Below are 21,733 nucleotides of genomic sequence, written 5' to 3' on the forward strand. Positions count from 1 at the left end.
AAATCGAAACAAATGAGAGCAGCACACAAATAAACTGTTAAGTCACTGGGTAAACCTTCGAAATATTTTTAACATATTTAAGTTAAGCAATACGACATGAATACCATCGCGATTGAAAATGTGACACTGATTTCATACAGTTCAATAAACAGTTGCAATTAAGTCACTTTCATTCTAGACGCAATGTTGACTGTTTTTGTTCCGTTTCAGCAGCGAAAATGGTTCAAAATAAAGATCGCAGTAGAAGCGCAGCGCATCTCACAGGAACGAGATAGGTATGACTGCAGAACCGCAGAACCATATGTCATAGCAGTGTGAGGACGACAGCGCCAGCCTGATGCCGGAATCGCATACCATACATATCCACCTTACCCGTTTACCTACCCATCTCCACCCCCTACCCCCTAACCCCTGATCCCTAAACCCACCCATCTCCACCCCCTACCCCCTACCCCCTGATCCCTAAACCCACCCATCTCCACCCCCTACCCCCTACCCCCTGATCCCTAAACCCACCCATCTCCACCCCCTACCCCCTAACCCCTGATCCCTAAACCCACCCATCTCCACCCCCTACCCCCTAACCCCTGATCCCTAAACCCACCCATCTCCACCCCCTACCCCCTAACCCCTGATCCCTAAACCCACCCATCTCCACCCCCTACCCCCTAACCCCTGATCCCTAAACCCACCCATCTCCACCCCCTACCCCCTGATCCCTGATCCCTAAACCCACCCATCTCCACCCCCTACCCCCTAACCCCTGATCCCTAAACCCACCCATCTCCACCCCCTACCCCCTGATCCCTAAACCCACCCATCTCCACCCCTTAAATGCTTTTACCCCGCCCACTTCCGGCATCAGACTAGGTTTGTTTGAGATGCGCCCTTTTTTTTTTTTTACAGTCTATGGATGCGCCTTGCCTCGCCTGAAATGTATGCGAGAGTAGGCGGCTGCAGTGAGGGGAGGAGTGAAAAAAGCGCAGGCAAGACGGACAGTTCTCTCTTCTCACCTGTGAGATCAAAGATGGATATCGCGGGATTCACGGGATTCACGCTCGTGCACAGTGTTGCTAATAACTGGATGTAATTTAAGTTCTGTTGCTTTTATATGAAAATAATTATAATGAACAAGACACCCATTTAATTACATACCAAATATGTGTTTATAAGTCATTTTTACTTTAATTAAAGACATGTTTTATATACACTGCTCAAAAAAATAAAGGGAACACTTTTTAATCAGAGAATAGCATCAAGTCAGTTAAACTCCCGGGATATTGATCTAGTCAGTTAAGTGACAGAGAGGGTTGGTAATAAATTTCAGCTGCTTTAGTGTTAATGAAATTAACAGCAGGTGCACTAGATGGGCAACAGTGAGACAACCCCCAAAACAGGAATGGTTTTACAGGTGGAGGCCACTGACATTTTTTCCCTACTCATCTTTTCGGACTGTTTTTCACCAGTTTTGCATTTGGCTAGGGTCAGTGTCACTACTGGTTGCATGAGGCGATACCTGGACCCTACAGAGGTTGAGCAGGCAGTCCAGCTCCTTCAGGATGGCTCATCAATACGTGCCATTGCCAGAAGGTTTGCTGTGTCTCCCAGCACAGTCTCAAGAGCATGGAGGAGATTCCAGGAAGACAGACAGCTACTCTAGGAGAGCTGGACAGGGCCGTAGAAGGTCCTTAACCCATCAGCAGGACCGGTATCTGCTCCTTTGGGCGAGGAGGAACATGATGAGCACTGCCAGAGCCCTACAAAATGACCTCCAGCAGGCCACTGGTGTGAATGTCTCTGACCAAACAATCAGAAACAGACTTCATGAGGGTGGCCTGAGGGCCCGACGTCCTCTAGTGGGCCCTGTGCTCACTGCCCAGCACCAGGGAGCTCGATTGGCATTTCCCATTGAACACCAGAATTGGCAGGTCCGCCACTGGTGCCCTGTTGGTTTATCATCTAAATGAGGAAAATAATCCCTTCAATGTTGTTTACAGAAGACAATAAGGAACATAATATGCATATCTTTTTATTTTATTTTATAATATGCATTTCTGCCTAGACTATCTGCACTTACATGAAGAAAGAACTACAAACAAGTCTGGGGAAACGTTATAGAGTATTTCAAACTGACAATGGAATGTCTTGAAAGAAGCATGTGTGCACACAGAAGTGACATGAGACCAGCGGTGGACAGTTGAGTATCTTTATTTAAGAGTAAAAATAATCTCACACACACACTCTCACACTCACGCACACACACACACTTTCTCTGTCTCTCTCACACACTCTCACTCTCTAACCAAATGTATATGGGTGACTGTGCACCCCAACTCCAGCATTTACTCTCAGGTTGAGGGTGTCTTTGCAAATAATCATGAAGGTTTCCATGTCCTGGATGTTTTCAAAAATGAACGTGAAAGGCTCCATGGCATCGCTCCACTTAATCGACTCCATCAGTACCCTCAGCGCTTTCATTTGGTCATCATGATCCATCAACATGTATGATGGTTCTTGCACCTGGCCAGTGAAAAGCCCAAGACTGTTTCTCACGATGTATTCTGCCTGGTACATATGTTTCAGTGTGAGGGGCAGCTCCTCCACTTCTACCTGTTCCTCCTATGATAAAGTAAAATACCGTAAATTAAGACTACACTACAACATAAGATGTTTTGGGTCTTTCAAAAGGGGCCTAAAGACATCTTTTCAGCATAAATTAAATAGTTATTATGAGTTATGGTTTGTATATTATTGTATTTTCATTAGGCTATTAATTGCGAACCTTTGTATTGTTTTTATTTGTAAGCCACTTTGGACAAAAGCATCTGCTAACTCATATAAACCATAACATGCACAAAGTAAATGCAGGTAGGTCTCACAAAATTAGAATATTGTGGAAGTTTGTCAATTGCAATAATTCAAATGTAAAACGTGAAACTCATACATTTTATAGATTCATTAGACACTATGCAAAATATTTCTATAATGTGTGTTAATTTTGATTACTACGGCTTATATCTAAAGAAAACCCAAAATTCAGTATCAAACAGTGGACAGTATATGAGTTCATCATTTGTGCTCTACATTGTGTGAATAATCAGAAAATAAAAACTGCATGTAGGAGTGAAGAGGTTTGCTCCAGTCATGTAAACATCTTACTGCAATTATTTATTTATTTATTTATTTATTTATTTATTTGACAGGGACAGTGTACATTAATTAGCATTGCTGCAAATGCACCAGAATTAGCCAAAAGGCTATTTTTCATCCGTTGTCCCTGTACAGATCTTAAAATTGTCTACCTAAAAAAAACACAATAAAAAGATTACAGTGAACAATACAAATATAAAAAGCAGTAAAATAGATATAACTCCTCACATCCTGTTGATAAATACAAGTTTACCAAAATACAGACTTTATGTTAATAAAAAAAAAAGAATTAATATTATACACATTAACACCACAGAGACACAAGTGGCAACAGGTTGGGTTGAGTGAAGATACATATTCTTATTAGTGCTGACATGTCTGATGTGATATGAGCCAGTTTTTTAGATGTTTTTTAAACAGAGTGTATGTGGTGAATTCTCTGATGTTCTGAGGGACAGAGTTACACTCCTGTGCTGCTGTGACTGAAAAGGCACTCTGACTAAAAGCACTTTTCCGTAGAGGAACAACAGTCTCCTCGGGCCGACCCTCGTGTTACTCTCTGTGTGGTGTTTCTGATGTTTACAAACTGACTGAGTGGAGGAGATGACAGACCATGGATGATTTTGTAAAACAGACAGAGGTTTGAATACTTAATGACATTTTCCCAACTTAAGAACTTATGCTTTTGTAAAATGGCACAATGATGATACCTAAATGGTTTTTTATCCACAATTTTGATTGTCTGTTTATAAAGTGACTCTAAAAAATGTTGTGTTGTTTTATTTGCCTGTGACCAGGTTGTAAGACAGTAAGTGATATGAGACAGTACCATACTGTACATGAACATTTAGCTCATTAACTCCTTACTCTGATCATTGGAAATAATCGCATTATTGGTGTACATGTAAACGGCTGTGAATACTTTCCGGATGCACTGTAATAATGTTTGTGCGCTATTTTTTTACCCTGTGTGCACTAAATGTATCCTGTCCCAAATGTTTTCTTATATACCTTAAAATGTACACCACTTGACCCATGGTGAAACTCTGTTTTGTCTCACTATACACAGTGTACTGTATAAGGTTGAAATGACAATAAACCCACTTGACTTAAACTGTTTGTTACGATCTTCTATTTTTGAATAGATCATGTGACGTAATATGTTGTATAAATCTATATAATGTATCAGTTTCAAGTTTTACATTTAATTCAGTAATTCAGACACTTTTCCACAATATTAAAAACTTTTGAGACCTACATGTATAGAATGCATACGTGAAAATGGTTGTCTGGTTAGTTTGGCCATACCTTGACTATTTGGGGTCGAGAAATCCTCTAAATAGGTGGTAGGGTGCCTGCCATCAGCTGTTCTGCCTCCTCTGTCCAGAAGGCAAAGCGCTGCCCGAAGTTCTGCCCATGCCTATTCAAAAGTATGGTACTTTTAATGTAGCATAATTGTAAAGACCAATGTTTCACTGCTTGAAATGTGTCCTACCTTGCGATCGAGAATTTCTCCAGAATCTGGAGACACCACCACTTCCGAATAGATGGTATGTCAGTCTGTAATACACATGTAATATTGGAGTCTTGCATTGTTTGTTTTTTAACATTCTTGGATACATAAATTCCATGACATCCAAAAAGTGATCCATGGCACCAGTACAGATGCAGAGGGCATACTGATAAAGAGAAAAATAATGATTACGGAGATTTGGGACAAACAGGAAAAATTGAGTAGAAATTGTATAAGTTTACCATAAGCATGAATATCCCACAGCTCTGTCCATCTGACTGAACTGGAAATGGCTGAAAAGTAATATACAGTTACTCAGATGTGATGTTGACAACCATATATAGTGTCCGCTGAGCAAAATGAAATGGCAAAATTACATAGTTAGCAAAGTTACATTAAAATCTTTGCCTGAAGCCAGAGAACAAGGCTTTTACTCAATCCTAAAGCCAGAGAACAAGGCTTTTACTCAAACCTGAAGCCAGAGAACAAGGCTTTTACTCAATCCTAAAGCCAGAGAACAAGGCTTTTACTCAATCCTAAAGCCAGAGAACAAGGCTTTTACTCAATCCTAAAGCCATAGAACAAGGTTTTTTACTCAATCCTAAAGCCAGAGAACAAGGCTTTTACTCAATCCTAAAGCCAGAGAACAAGGCTTTTACTCAAACCTGAAGCCAGAGAACAAGGCTTTTACTCAATCCTAAAGCCAGAGAACAAGGCTTTTACTCAAACCTGAAGCCAGAGAACAAGGCTTTTACTCAATCCTAAAGCCAGAGAACAAGGCTTTTACTCAATCCTAAAGCCAGAGAACAAGGCTTTTACTCAAACCTGAAGCCAGAGAACAAGGCTTTTACGCAATCCTAAAGCCAGAGAACAAGGCTTTTACTCAAACCTGAAGCCAGAGAACAAGGCTTTTACTCAATCCTAAAGCCAGAGAACAAGGCTTTTACTCAAACCTGAAGCCAGAGAACAAGGCTTTTACTCAATCCTAAAGCCAGAGAACAAGGCTTTTACTCAATCCTAAAGCCAGAGAACAAGGCTTTTACTCAATCCTAAAGCCAGAGAACAAGGCTTTTACTCAATCCTAAAGCCATAGAACAAGGTTTTTTCCTCAATCCTAAAGCCAGAGAACAAGGCTTTTACTCAATCCTAAAGCCAGAGAACAAGGCTTTTACTCAAACCTGAAGCCAGAGAACAAGGCTTTTACTCAATCCTAAAGCCAGAGAACAAGGCTTTTACTCAAACCTGAAGCCAGAGAACAAGGCTTTTACTCAATCCTAAAGCCAGAGAACAAGGCTTTTACTCAATCCTAAAGCCAGAGAACAAGGCTTTTACTCAATCCTAAAGCCAGAGAACAAGGCTTTTACTCAAACCTGAAGCCAGAGAACAAGGCTTTTACTCAATCCTAAAGCCAGAGAACAAGGCTTTTACTCAAACCTGAAGCCAGAGAACAAGGCTTTTACTCAATCCTAAAGCCAGAGAACAAGGCTTTTACTCAAACCTGAAGCCAGAGAACAAGGCTTTTACTCAATCCTAAAGCCAGAGAACAAGGCTTTTACTCAATCCTAAAGCCAGAGAACAAGGCTTTTACTCAATCCTAAAGCCAGAGAACAAGGCTTTTACTCAAACCTGAAGCCAGAGAACAAGGCTTTTACGCAATCCTAAAGCCAGAGAACAAGGCTTTTACGCAATCCTAAAGCCAGAGAACAAGGCTTTTACTCAATCCTAAAGCCAGAGAACAAGGCTTTTACTCAATCCTAAAGCCAGAGAACAAGGCTTTTACGCAATCCTAAAGCCAGAGAACAAGGCTTTTACTCAAACCTGAAGCCAGAGAACAAGGCTTTTACTCAATCCTAAAGCCAGAGAACAAGGCTTTTACTCAAACCTGAAGCCAGAGAACAAGGCTTTTACTCAAACCTGAAGCCAGAGAACAAGGCTTTTACTCAATCCTAAAGCCAGAGAACAAGGCTTTTACTCAATCCTAAAGCCAGAGAACAAGGCTTTTACTCAAACCTGAAGCCAGAGAACAAGGCTTTTACTCAATCCTGAAGCCAGAGAACAAGGCTTTTACTCAATCCTGAAGCCAGAGAACAAGGCTTTTACTCAAACCTGAAGCCAGAGAACAAGGCTTTTACTCAAACCTGAAGCCAGAGAACAAGGCTTTTACTCAATCCTAAAGCCAGAGAACAAGGCTTTTACTCAAACCTGAAGCCAGAGAACAAGGCTTTTACTCAATCCTAAAGCCAGAGAACAAGGCTTTTACTCAAACCTAAAGCCAGAGAACAAGGCTTTTACTCAATCCTAAAGCCAGAGAACAAGGCTTTTACTCAAACCTGAAGCCAGAGAACAAGGCTTTTACTCAATCCTAAAGCCAGAGAACAAGGCTTTTACTCAATCCTGAAGCCAGAGAACAAGGCTTTTACTCAAACCTGAAGCCAGAGAACAAGGCTTTTCCTCAATCCTAAAGCCAGAGAACAAGGCTTTTACTCAAACCTGAAGCCAGAGAACAAGGCTTTTACTCAATCCTGAAGCCAGAGAACAAGGCTTTTACTCAATCCTGAAGCCAGAGAACAAGGCTTTTACTCAAACCTGAAGCCAGAGAACAAGGCTTTTACTCAAACCTGAAGCCAGAGAACAAGGCTTTTACTCAATCCTGAAGCCAGAGAACAAGGCTTTTACTCAAACCTGAAGCCAGAGAACAAGGCTTTTACTCAATCCTGAAGCCAGAGAACAAGGCTTTTACTCAAACCTGAAGCCAGAGAACAAGGCTTTTACTCAATCCTAAAGCCAGAGAACAAGGCTTTTACTCAAACCTGAAGCCAGAGAACAAGGCTTTTACTCAATCCTAAAGCCAGAGAACAAGGCTTTTACTCAAACCTGAAGCCAGAGAACAAGGCTTTTACTCAAACCTGAAGCCAGAGAACAAGGCTTTTACTCAATCCTAAAGCCAGAGAACAAGGCTTTTACTCAAACCTAAAGCCAGAGAACAAGGCTTTTACTCAAAAGTAAAAACTTTTACACAGTGTCATCAGATTGAAGATTTTCAGAGTGCTGTTCAGTCTTAACTGGATAAAAAATAAAAATAAAAATTGTAGAAAACACCCCCTATCATGTATTAACTTTAATTCTCATAGTAGCATGTAACTACATGCACTTTCTGTCCTCTGTGTTAGCCTTAATCGGTCACAGGTCAAACCTTGCTAATGTCCTCTGCTTATGCGTTTCAAACCTAAATATGGTTCGGTATTTCTCATCTCCAAACCCATTTGGACATAATGAGTCCATAACACATAATGAGTCCATAACCATAGATATATACAGGGTAGTAACAAGGTTGAGTTGTTGAGATTCGCATAGTCTCTCGTGGAGAAATCGAAACAAATGAGAGCAGCACACACAAATAAACTGTTAAGTCACTGGGTAAACCTTCGAAATATTTTTAACATATTTAAGTTAAGCAATACGACATGAATACCATCGCGATTGAAAATGTGACACTGATTTCATACAGTTCAATAAACAGTTGCAATTAAGTCACTTTCATTCTAGACGCAATGTTGACTGTTTTTGTTCCGTTTCAGGAGCGAAAATGGTTCAAAATAAAGATCGCAGTAGAAGCGCAGCGCATCTCACAGGAACGAGATAGGTATGACTGCAGAACCGCAGAACCATATGTCATAGCAGTGTGAGGACGACAGCGCCAGCCTGATGCCGGAATCGCATACCATACATATCCACCTTACCCGTTTACCTACCCATCTCCACCCCCTACCCCCTAACCCCTGATCCCTAAACCCACCCATCTCCACCCCTTAAATGCTTTTACCCCGCCCACTTCCGGCATCAGACTAGGTTTGTTTGAGATGCGCCCTTTTTTTTTTACAGTCTATGGATGCGCCTTGCCTCGCCTGAAATGTATGCGAGAGTAGGCGGCTGCAGTGAGGGGAGGAGTGAAAAAAGCGCAGGCAAGACGGACAGTTCTCTCTTCTCACCTGTGAGATCAAAGATGGATATCGCGGGATTCACGGGATTCACGCTCGTGCACAGTGTTGCTAATAACTGGATGTAATTTAAGTTCTGTTGCTTTTATATGAAAATAATTATAATGAACAAGACACCCATTTAATTACATACCAAATATGTGTTTATAAGTCATTTTTACTTTAATTAAAGACATGTTTTATATATATTTTTATAAATAGGCCTATGACAACAATCAAATAACCCATAGATCACACTGTCAAGAGAGTTTGGGAATACTAACACATAATTTATACACATAAAAACATGAGATAAGAGTTTTAAAATCAAAATTTTTAAAAGAGAACAATTCATCACGGTTGTTTAAACCAATGAGCAATAGGCTGTGTCGTCAGCAAGTCGTTTCCCATCATGCTTTTGATCAGCGGCAGCGCAGTCGGTGGAGAGCAAAGTGCGCTCGACTGCAGCCGACACGTCCGCCTTGCGATCGCGAGAGTTTTTTGACATACGAAGTTCGGATGTTTTATCATCCTGACAAAACTAAATAACTTGACCTTTCCATATATACTCGTTGACTCTTTCTGATGTTACGTCAGCCATACAGAAGTCCATATTTGACCCAAGGAACATATTTCTGGCCAACGAGTCCTCGATTTTGGGCTTTCTATACATACTCATAGACTCCTTCTGATGCTTCATAAGCCATATAGGTGTCCATATCTGACCTTTTGAACTTATTTCTGGTCAAAATGTCCTCAAAATGTTTCAATCTATATAAAATTATAGAGTGCTTCTGATGATAAATCAGCTATACAGAGGTCCCCTTTTGACATACTGAATATATTTATGGCCAAAGAGTCCTCGATCTTGGACTTTCTATACATACTCATAGACTCCTTCTAATGCTACATAAGCCATATAGATATCCATATCTGACCTTTTGAACTTATTTCTGATCAAAGGGTCCTCAAAAGGTTTTAAACTATATAAAGTTATTGACTCTTTCTGATGATAATTCAGCTATTCAGAGGTCCCCTTTTGACCTAGTGAACATATTTCTGGCCAAAGAGTCCTAAAAGATTAACATATACATTCAGATTGATATCTTCGGATGTTTTATCGTCCTGACAAAACTAAATATTTGACATACTGAATTTTTTTCTGGCCAAGGAGTACTCGAAACTTGACCTTTCCATATATACTCGTTGACTTCTTTCATGTTTCTGGCCAAAGAGTCTTCGATCTTGGGCTTTCTATACATACTCATAGACTCCTTCTGATGCTTCATAAGCCATATAGATCTCCATATCTGACCTTTTGAACTTATTTCTGGTCAAAGTGTCCTCAAAATTTTTCAAACTATATAAAATTATAGAGTGCTTCTGATGATAAATCAACTATACAGAGGTCCCCTTTTGACATACTGAACATGTTTCTGGCCATAGAGTCCACGATTTTGGGTTCCCCTTCGAGGGAACTCGCACTGCGTCGTCGTCGTGACGACACTATGGGAACGCCCCCAGCGTAACGCATCTGAAGCATGAATGAAATCTGTCCAATCCTGATTGGTGCTGCGTCATGACGTAGTAGATGACGGCATGCCCGGAAGCTACAAAGGGACGCCGGCTCAAACACACGTTAGCTTTTTGCTCTTCAGCTTAAGCGCTCTGTGTTTCTGTGAGTCATATTTGGTGTTGTTTGTCCAAGTTTCACAAGCATTATTAGCATGGCAAGCGAGCAGTTTAAAAGGTGTGTGCACCCGTGTCCACGTTACATTTCGGGCACGGACACACACCAGATGTGTGTGCATTGTCTCGGCGCGCAGCACGCTAGAGCGGCTCTCGAGGGAGCCGCTTGTAGCGAGTGTGAGAAGCTGCCGCTGAGGGTATTGCGCTCGCGGCTCGCTATATTTGATCAGCTCGGCCAAGCTCGCGAGCCTCGCGGTTCTGGGCCCGCCGTTGCCGAGGCAGCGCGGCGCCGCAGATCGTGGGGTTCGCAGATGGATCTTTCAGCGGGACATGGGACTGATTCGTCATCTTCCCAGTCCTCGTCTGAAGATCCTGACGCTCTCCCGCCTCGTGTGGAAGCCCGCGATGCGGCTTCTTCCCGCGAGGTGGAGGCACCGATGCTTCAGCTATCTGGCTCTGAGGGGTCAGATGCTGTGAGTATCGAGGCGGGTGTTATGGAGCCCCATCCATCGCTTCATACACCCGCTCAAGAAGAGCTGGTGGAGGTCTTGACCCGCGCTGTGGCCAAATTAAATATTAATTGGCCACAAGAAGAACCTGTAGTCCAGCCTTCTAGTAAACTGGATGAGAGGTTCTTTAAGCGCCGGGCTCAGCCTCCACGCGTTGAGCCTCCTTCCGTTTTTTCCTGACTTGCACAATGAGTTGTGCAAGTCGTGGGAAAAACCTTATTCAGCCAGGCTCTCCAACCCCCCAGTGCTTGATTTCGCTAATGTTCTGGGGACGGCTGAGCATGGCTATGGGAAGATCCCTCGGGTAGAGGAAGCTCTCGCGAGCTATCTTTCTCCCGAGGCCGCATCTTCCCTCAAGGCCCCGGTATTGCCCACCAAGCCATGCCGAGAAACATCTTCTCTGGTGGGCAGAGCTTTTATGGCGGCCGGGCGGGCTGGTAGCTGCCTGCATACCATGGCGGTATTGCAGGCCTATCAGGCTGATCTCCTTAAAGAGCTAGACGAAGGCGAGGGTCCTTCTCCTGATGATATTTTGGAGCTGAGGAAGGCTACTGACTTATCTCTCCGCATTACCAAAGAGACGGCCCGTGCAATCGGCCGCTCTATGGCTGGTCTGGTATGCGTAGAGAGACATCTCTGGCTAAATTTATCAGGGATGAAGGAGAGGGAGAAGCATTTTCTTCTCGACTCTCCGATTTCGCCTTCTGGCCTCTTCGGCGGCGCGGTTAATTCCGTAGTTGAGAGGTTTCAGGAGGTGAAAAAGCAGTCAGCTGCCTTCCATCAGTATCTCCCTCGCCGCCCTGGCTCCTCGGGGAAGACTGCTGCAAAAGGGCAGTCTCAGCCGTCTACCAGCTCCATGCACCGTCAGGTGCAGAAAGAGAGTGTCGCCGCCCGCGCCCCTCCTGAGGGAGCCTGGCAAAGGAGGCGACGCTCTCGAGGTAAGCCCTCCCAGCCTAAGGTCGATCTGAGGACCGTCCTTCAGGCGAGGAAGGCTTCCTCTAAGCGGTCCTAGGCGTGGCCGGACCACTGAGAGCTGTCCCCCCCGGGGTGGAGCGATTGAGGTCGCCTCCGTCCCGGAGCTCTCGGGGAATCAGTGCTGTGCTCCCGCCGTCCAGTACGCTTCGGGCCACACTGATTTCCCGTACACGCACGCCGCTCCAGCCGCCTCAAATAAGACCTGCGGCTGGGCAGCGAACGCGTACGCACACCGAAAATCATTCTCGACTGCTCCCTGCCGGTCAGCCGCTTCAGGGGGTCGGGAACGAGGCTCGGTTGACACCCGAGGCCAGCCTCGAGAGGCTGGTTCCCTTAGTAGATTATCTCGGCGCATGGTCATGCCTTCCGAATATATCTGCTTGGGCCCTGCGTACTGTAGAGCTGGGTTACAGACTGCAGTTCAGCTCCCCTCCCCCGAAGTTCAACGGGGTGGTCTGGACTGTGGTCGGCCCAGAGCAGGTTCGGGTTATGGAACAGGAAGTTCAATCCCTGTTGGTCAAGGAGGCCATAGAACGTGTTCCTCTGCCAGACAGGGAGTCCGGGTTCTACAGCCGGTACTTCATAGTTCCCAAGAAGGATGGGGGGTTGCGTCCAATAATAGATCTCAGGCACTTGAATCGTTCTCTGAGGAGATTCAGGTTCAAGATGCTTACAATTCCAGCCATCGTGAGTCAGATCCAGTTCGAGGACTGGTTCGTCACGATAGATCTAAAGGACGCATACTTCCATATCTCCATCCTTCCATGTCACAGGAAGTTCCTGAGGTTCGCTTTCGGGGGCGAAGCGTACCAATATCGGGTTCTTCCCTTTGGCCTAGCTCTTTCCCCTCGCACCTTCACCAAGTGCATGGATGCAGCACTGGCTCCGCTGAGACTCCAGGGCATTCGTGTACTCAATTACATCGACGACTGGCTAATATTAGCCAAGTCGTACGATGTGGCAGTTCGACATCGAGATGTCGTTCTCGCTCATACCAGGTGCTTGGGGCTGAGACTCAACACGAAGAAGAGCGTGTTGACGCCCTCCCAGAGGACTACGTTCCTGGGAGTGGTATGGGACTCCACGACGATGCGGGCACAAATGTCTCCTGCTCGGGTGGGTTCCATACAGGCGTTGGTCTCCAGAGTGAAGCTAGGCCACAACCTCACTGTGAAGCAGTTTCAAATACTGCTGGGGCACATGGCAGCAGCGTCGAGCGTCATACCTTTTGGCCTGCTACACATGAGACCCCTACAGTGGTGGTTGAGAGCCAAGGGGTTTTCCCCGAGGGGAAATCCGTTCCGTATGATCAGAGTAACGCGCAGATGCCTTCGTTCTCTCGTCATATGGAGGAAACCTTGGTTCCTGTCCCAGGGACCAGTGCTGGGAGCATCATGTTGCCGGAAAACCGTTTCAACAGACGCTTCCCTCACTGGTTGGGGCGCGGTCATGGACGGCCACTTTGCGAGAGGTCTGTGGGAGACCCGGCATTCTTCCTGGCACATCAATTGCCTGGAAATGCTGGCGGTCTACAAAGCTCTGAGGAGCTTTTTCCCAGACCTCCGCGGCCACCATGTCCTGATACGCTCGGACAACACTTCGGTTGTCGCGTATCTGAATCACCAGGGGGGTCTGAGGTCGCGCCCTCTATGCAGACTGGCACACCAGATCCTCCTGTGGTCCCAGGGGAAACTGTCGTCTCTCAGAGCGATGTACGTCCCCGGGGACCAAAATCAGGGAGCAGACATCCTGTCGAGGCAGGGGCTGAGGCCCGGGGAGTGGCGACTCCACCCAGAGGTGGTAAAAGCCATATGCGTGAGATTTGGCCCGGTGGAAGTGGATCTCTTTGCGTCTCAAGAGACGTCCCACTGTCCACTGTGGTTCTCTCTCAGGCATCCAGCTCCGCTGGGGCTGGATGCCATGATGCAGACGTGGCCGAGGCTGCGTCTGTACGCATTTCCCCCGATCGCTCTGCTCCCGGGAGTCTTGGAGCGGGTTCGCCAAGAGGGGATCAGTCTACTCTTAGTAGCACCCCGCTGGCCGACCCGAGTTTGGTTCTCGGACATTATAGCTCTGCTAGACGGCCCCCCGTGGCAGGTCCCTCTGAGGAGGGATCTGCTGTCTCAGGCAGGGGGCACAATATTTCACCCCCGGCCAGAGCTGTGGAACCTTTGGGTCTGGCCCCTGAGGGGGCTCGGTACCTAGAGGCTGGCCTGTCAGCAGATGTTGTCGAGACCTTACTCAGCTCCAGGGCTCCCTCTACCAGGAGACTGTACAGCCTGAAGTGGAATGTGTTTTCCACTTGGTGTAGAGAGCGTGAGGTGGACCCAGTTAACTGCCCAGTGGCTTCAGTGCTGGAGTTCCTCCAAGATCGTTTCTCTGCCGGTCTTACCCCGTCCACACTTAAGGTGTATGTGGCTGCCATTGCGGCTTTCCACTCGCCTCTAGGTGATGGGCCTTTGGGGAAGCACCACCTGGTTGTACGTTTCCTCCGTGGGGCTCGGAGGATGAGGCCTGCGGCTCGCTCCAGAGTTCCAACCTGGGACCTGGCGGTGGTACTTGAAGGGTTGGCTGAGGCCCCCTTCGAGCCACTGGAGTCGGCTGAGGCAAAGAACCTGACCCTTAAGGTGGCTTTGCTCCTTGCTATCACTTCTCTGAGGAGAGTGGGGGATCTCCAGGCCTTGGCGATATCGCCAACTTGCCTGGAGTTTGCCCCTGGCGGAGTTAAGGCCATCTTACATCCTAGACCGGGCTATGTGCCCAAGGTGCCATCTAATGTGGCACGGTCAGTGGTTCTTCAGGCCTTCCATCCTCCACCTCACGTGACGGCGGAAGAGGGGAGACTCCACCGGCTCTGCCCAGTCAGAGCCCTGAGAGTGTACCTTGAGAGGTCCTCTCAGTGGAGGAAGTCAGACCAGTTGTTGGTGTGCTTTGGTTCACCCAAGAAAGGGCTGCCTGCATCCAAGCAGACAATCAGTAATTGGATTGTTCAGGCTATAGCCACGGCTTATCAGGTGCGCAATCTGCCTTCACCTATAGCTGTGAGGGCTCATTCTACCAGGGGCTTGGCCTCCTCGGTAGCCCTCCTTTCTGGAGCCTCACTTCAAGATATTTGCGAAGCGGCTGGGTGGGCCACTCCGCACACCTTCATAAGATTTTATAGTCTGCAACTCCCTGTGACGCCTGGCGCCAGAGTGCTCGCGTCCTAAGTGTGCCTGGTCTCCAGCTTCACACTAGGGTGGCGTGCTTACGGTGTGGCATAGTGGGCATTGCGTTCCCATAGTGTCGTCACGACGACGACGCAGTGCGAGTTCCCTCGAAGGGGAACGTCTCGGGTTACGACTGTAACCCTTGTTCCCCGAGAAGGGAACGAGACACTGCGTCTCGCCGCCACACCTATCACGTTCAGAGCGCTTGCTTCATCGCAAAGTAGCTAACGTGTGTTTGAGCCGGCGTCCCTTTGTAGCTTCCGGGCATGCCGTCATCTACTACGTCATGACGCAGCACCAATCAGGATTGGACAGATTTCATTCATGCTTCAGATGCGTTACGCTGGGGGCGTTCCCATAGTGTCGTCACGACGACGACGCAGTGTCTCGTTCCCTTCTCGGGGAACAAGGGTTACAGTCGTAACCCGAGACGTTTTCTATACATACTCATAGACTCCTGATGCTTCATAAGCCATATAGATGTCCATATCTGACCTTATGAACTTATTTCTGGTCAAAGTGTCCTCAAAATTGTTCAAACTATATGAAATTATAGAGTGCGTCTGATGATAAATCAGCTATACAGAGGACCCCTTTTGACATAGGCCTACTGAATATATTTATGGCCATAGAGTCCTCGATCTTGGACTTTCTATACATACTCATAGACTCCTTCTAATGCTACATAAGCCATATAGATATCCATATCTGACCTTTTGAACTTATTTCTGATCAAAGGGTCCTCAAAAGTTTTTAAACTATATAAAGTTATTGACTCTTTCTGATGATAATTCAGCTATTCAGAGGTCCCCTTTTGACCTAGTGAACATATTTCTGGCCAAAGAGTCCTAAAAGATTAACATATACATTCAGATTGATATCTTCGGATGTTTTATCGTCCTGACAAAACTAAATATTTGACATACTGAATTTTTTTCTGGCCAAGGAGTACTCGAAACTTGACCTTTCCATATATACTCATTGACTCTTTCTGATATTACGTCAGCCATACAGAAGTCCATATTTGACCCAAGGAATATGTTCCCTTTCGAAAGCTACAATCGATGCTGCGCTGCTCAGCGCATTGGGAACGTCTTTAATCGTGACCAGCTGTGAATATTGTGTGTAACACGTCAATAGAATTGACCCGGAGGTAATATAGCCTCGGTCGGTGACGTCATCGGCGCGCTCCCGCGACACGAGGCTGTAAATAGATGAGCCACAGGTGCATCATCAGGTCTTTTGTCTTCAGACCATTACTGTGCAGTGTGTGCGTCAAAACTCTCTCTCTACCTTCGTTCTGATACAGATCTGTTGCTAGGAGTTAGTTTACTACAGGCAGTGTGCAGAATTTTTCATCTTTCTCATTTCCAAAATCTTTTTCTCTCTCGTTACATCATAGAGTTTAAAAAGTAAAAAAAGAGGTGAAATGAGTCAACAAGGCAATAAGTGCTGTGTTCCTCCATGCTCCCGTCCCATGTCTGAGCTGAATACACACGATTATTGCTTTGTTTGTTTGGGGGAAGAGCACGCGGTACTGGCTATAGAGAAGGGCGGGTGCGCGCATTGTGATCAGCTCACAGTTAAGATGCTTCGCTCCCGTCTGAACTATTTCCAGTCCGCACCCGCATTACCATCGTGGGGCTCTCGCATGGATCTGCATGACGAGCAAGAGACGGGTCTTTCCCTTTCGCTTGCTACGTCACCAGATCCTAACATCCCTTCTCGTGATCCCGAAGCGCGCTCCGGTGCTTCTTCGGCTCGCGAGGGGGATGATATATCTCTTGGTTCGTCAGATCATAACGAGCAGCCAGCCTCTGAGCATTCCTCTCGCGAAAAGAAATCTGTCGAGGAATTGCTAGAGGTGGTGACTCGCGCGGTGGCCAGGTTACAGCTTGACTGGCCACGTGACCAAGAGACCCCCAAACCCAGTAAGCTTGAGGATAGGTTTCTGTCCGGTGGCAGGGGGGAGAGAACATTACATCAGTCTCTCCCCTTTTTCGAGGACCTCCATGACGAGCTGTCTAAATCATGGAGTAAACCCTATACTTCTCGCGTTTTTGTGCCCTCGACGTCGACTTTATCGACTATCGTGGGTGCGAAAGCGCGGGGGTATACGGAGATGCCTCGGGTTGAAGAGACGCTCGCGAGCTATCTCTCACCCGAATCGGCATCTTCGATTAAGAAGCCTACCCTCCCCACTAAGCCCTGTCGTATTACATCATCTTTAGTGGGAAAAGCTTATCAAGCTGCAGGTCAGGCTGGTGCTGCGCTGCACACTATGGCAGTGTTACAGGCGTACCAGGCTGACCTGTTGAAGGACTTGAGTGCGGGCAGTACGATCGACGAGGAATCCTTCAAAAGTCAGGGAGGTGAAGAAACAGAGTGTGGCGAGTCGTGCTCCCCCTCAGAGAGACTGGAGACAGACTCGCCAGACTCAGCAGCCTCCCAAGCCAGACCTCAGGACTATTATTAACAGAAGGAAGAAGTCCTGATGGTCTGGCGCCCAATCTAGTGGGGGTAGTCCCCCGCGGGATGGGGCGCGTTCAAGATCTATTCGTCCCTTCCCGCTACCCTCACAAAACCACTCCATCCCCGCCACCTCTCGTGCCTCGGGGGGCAGTGGTTTCCAGCGAAATGTTAGATGTTCCGTCGTTTCCGGCTGTCATTCCGGACACGGAACATCTAACATCCCCTCAAAAGGAAGTATTAAAATTAATACCACTCTCAGAAAGTCTGGCAGCGTGGAAACTTCTGCCAGGTGTTTCTGCGTGGGTATTAAGCACAGTACAGTTAGGATACAGAATCCAATTTATTCGTCGTCCTCCGCGTTTCAACGGCGTGATTTTCACTACCGTGAAACCAGAGCAGATGCACGTACTGTCGCAAGAGCTGCAAACTCTTCTGAGCAAAGAGGCCATAGAACATGTTCCTCTTCCAAAGAGGGAGTCAGGTTATTACAGCAGATACTTTCTAGTACCCAAAAAGGATGGGGGTTTGCATCCAATCTTAGATCTTCGAGGCTTAAACCGCACAGTCAAAGCACTCAAGTTCAAGATGTTAACTGTCAAGACGGTCGTGTCGCAAATTCAACATCGCGATTGGTTCGTCACGATCGATCTGAAGGACGCATATTTTCACATAGAAATATTGCCACAACACAGGAAATTCCTGAGGTTCGCTTTCGGGGGCGAAGCGTACCAATTTAGGGTTCTTCCATTCGGTCTAGCACTGTCACCCCGCACATACACAAAATGCATGGATGCAGCACTGGCTCCAATGCGACTCCAGGGCATTCGCATTTTGAATTACATAGACGATTGGTTAATTCTAGCACAATCACGAGAGATGGCGCTCCAACACAGAGACATCGTGTTAGCTCATCTAGTTTCTCTAGGGCTGAAACTCAACACCAAGAAAAGTGTTCTTTCTCCTGCTCAGAGAATGAATTATCTCGGGATCGTTTGGGATTCGGTTACGATGCGGGCACAAATGTCTCCCGCTCGAATCGAGACCATTCGGCAGACCATGACCAAAGTCAAGCTAGGCCAAGTTTGTACTGTTCGTCAGTATCAAAGAATGTTGGGTCTCATGGCATCAGCCTCCACGGTGATTCCTCTGGGGCTGTTGCACATGAGACCGTTTCAGTTGTGGCTAAAAGCCAGAGGGTTTCATCCAAGAGCCAATCCTCAAAGGCAAATAAAAGTGACGCGCCGCGGGCTTCGTACACTATCTCTGTGGCTCAGACCCCGGTTCCTCGCCTTGGGTCCCACTTTAGGGGCGCCGTGTCGTCGCAAACTGCTAACGACGGACGCCTCCCTGACGGGCTGGGGAGCGGTCTTGGATGGCCGTCCAGCTCAAGGGGAATGGGAGGGTCATCAGCTCGATTGGCACATCAATTGCCTAGAGCTGATGGCCATATTTCTGGCTCTGAAATATTTTCTCCATCAGTTGAGGGGCTGTCATGTCCTAGTGCGGGTGGACAACACAGCAGCAGTCTCGTATATAAATCACCAGGGGGGTCTGCGCTCGCGCAATTTGAACAGAGTAGCGAGGCAGATTTTTCTCTGGGCCCAGGGCAAGTTCCTGTCACTCAGGGCAGTTTACATCCCAGGGCATTTGAATGTGGGAGCAGATCTATTGTCCAGACAAACACTACCGACGGGGGAATGGAAACTCCACCCGGAGGGAGTGAAACAGATATGGACCAGATTTTACGAAGCGGAGGTGGACCTCTTCGCCTCCCAGCAGACAGCGCAATGTCCCCTCTACTTCTCTCTGAGTCAGGATGCGATGGCGCACTCATGGCCCAAGATGCGCCTGTATGCGTTTCCTCCAGTTTCTCTGCTCCCGGGAGTTCTAGCCAGGGTTCGCCAACTTGCCTCTTACTGATAGCGCCGCGTTGGCCGAACAGAGTATTGTTCTCGGAGATAATATCTCTCCTCGACGGCTCGCCGTGGGCGATTCCGGAGAGGAGGGACCTTCTGTCTCAGGCGGAGGGCACGATATTCCATCCCAGGCCAGACCTGTGGAATCTTCACGTTTGGCCCCTGATGGGAACCAATTAAGAGACACTGGGCTTTCGCCGGATGTTATTGAGACCATTCTGAGTGCTAGGGCTTCCTCCACTAGAAGAAGTTATGCCATTAAGTGGGGTGTTTTTGAAAGATGGTGCGTTGAACACAATGTAGATCCAGTTAACTGCCAGATTGCTTCAGTGCTGGATTTCATGCAAGAGAAATTATCAACAGGCACATGTCCTGCCACTCTTAAGGTTTACGTGGCCGCTCTTTCGGCTTGCCACGCCTTAGTTGACGGGGCGCCACTTGGGAGACACCCTCTGCTCTCACGCTTCCTTCGGGGAGCCAGGCGACTGAGGCCTCCAGTAAGAACCAAGATCCCTTCATGGGACTTATCTATAGTTCTCGAGGGTCTGGTTGACCCCCCCTTTGAACCTATAGAATCAGCGTCTGATAAACTTCTGACTCTAAAAATGTTTTTTCTAATGGCAATAACTTCCTTGAAAAGAGTTGGGGATATGCAGGCTCTGTCTATTTCGCCATCCTGCTTAGACTTTGCCCCAGGAATGGTGAAAGTGATTTTGCATTCACATCCTGATTACCTGCCTAAGGTTCCATTTTCGGCTGTACATCCGGTCATTTTAGAGGCCTTCTGTCCTCCACCGTTCACAACGCCGGAGCAGGAGAAATCTCATAGACTGTGTCCAGTCCGTGCTCTTCAGGCTTACGTCCACCGCACTAGCCAGTGGCGTAAGTCGGATCAACTGTTCGTCTGTTATGGGGGCAGCAACAGAGGAGGAGCTGCTACCAAGCAGACTATGTCTCATTGGGTCAGGGATGCTATCGCTCTTGCTTATGAGGCGCTCGGCCAAGCTTCGCCTATAGGCCTTAGGGCTCACTCTACCAGGGGGGTCGCCTCTTCTAGTGCTCTGGCAAGGGGGGCCCCTTTGCAACATGTTTGTGATGCGGCAGGTTGGTCCTCTCCGCACACATTCATAAGATTTTATAGTTTGGATGTTCATTCCACTCCGGGCTCTCATGTCCTTGAGTCAACATCGCAAGCTAATGTCTAGGCCTTCTTACGTTCTTGTGAAACACACCTGCACAACCGTGGGAGTCCAGACATGTGCAAGCACGGCGGCGTGGGTATTCTCGTTCCCAATGCGCTGAGCAGCGCAGCATCGATTGTAGCTTTCGAAAGGGAACGTCTCCGGTTACTTAATTGTAACCTTGTTCCCTGAGAAAGCGGAACGAGATGCTGCGCTACTTTGCCGTGCTGAAGATGTCCCGGGACTGCTCTTCAGACAAAATATCCTGATGATGCACCTGTGGCTCATCTATTTATAGCCTCGTGTCGCGGGAGCGCGCCGATGACGTCACCGACCGAGGCTATATTACCTCCGGGTCAATTCTATCGACGTGTTACACACAATATTCACAGCTGGTCACGATTAAAGACGTTCCCAATGGGCTGAGCAGCGCAGCATCTCGTTCCGCTTTCTCAGGGAACAAGGTTACAATTAAGTAACCGGAGACGCTTTCTATACATACTCATAGACTCCTTCTGATGCTTCATAAGCCATATAGATGTCCATATCTGACCTTTTGAACTTATTTGTGGTCAAAGTGTCCTAAATATTTTTCAAACTATAGAAAGTTATAGACTCCTTTTGATGATAAATCAGCTATACAGAGGTCCCCTTTTGACCTCCTGAACATATTTCTGCCCAAAGAGTCCTCGATCTTGCGTTTTCTATACATACTCCTTCTGATGCTTCATAAGCCATATAGATGTCCATATCTGACTTTTTGAACTTATTTGTGGTCAAAGTGTCCTAAAAATTTTTCAAACTATAGAAAGTTATAGACTCCTTTTGATGATAAATCAGCTATACAGAGGGCCCTTTTTGACCTCCAGAACATATTTCTGGCCAAAGAGTCCTCGATCTTGGGTTTTCTATACATACTCATAGACTGCTTCTGATGCTGCATAAGCCATATAGATGTCCATATCTGACCTTTTGAACGTATTTGTGGTCAAAGTGTCCTACACATTTTTCAAACAATATAAAGTGATAGACTCCTTATGATGATAAATCAGCTATACAGAGGGCCCCTGTTGACCTACTGAACATATTTCTGGCCAAAGAGTCCTCGATCTTGGGCTTTCTATACATACTCATAGACTCCT

Source organism: Rutilus rutilus (genome assembly GCF_951802725.1).
Source record: "Rutilus rutilus genome assembly, chromosome: 25".
In the NCBI taxonomy this organism is placed as follows: domain Eukaryota; kingdom Metazoa; phylum Chordata; class Actinopteri; order Cypriniformes; family Leuciscidae; genus Rutilus; species Rutilus rutilus.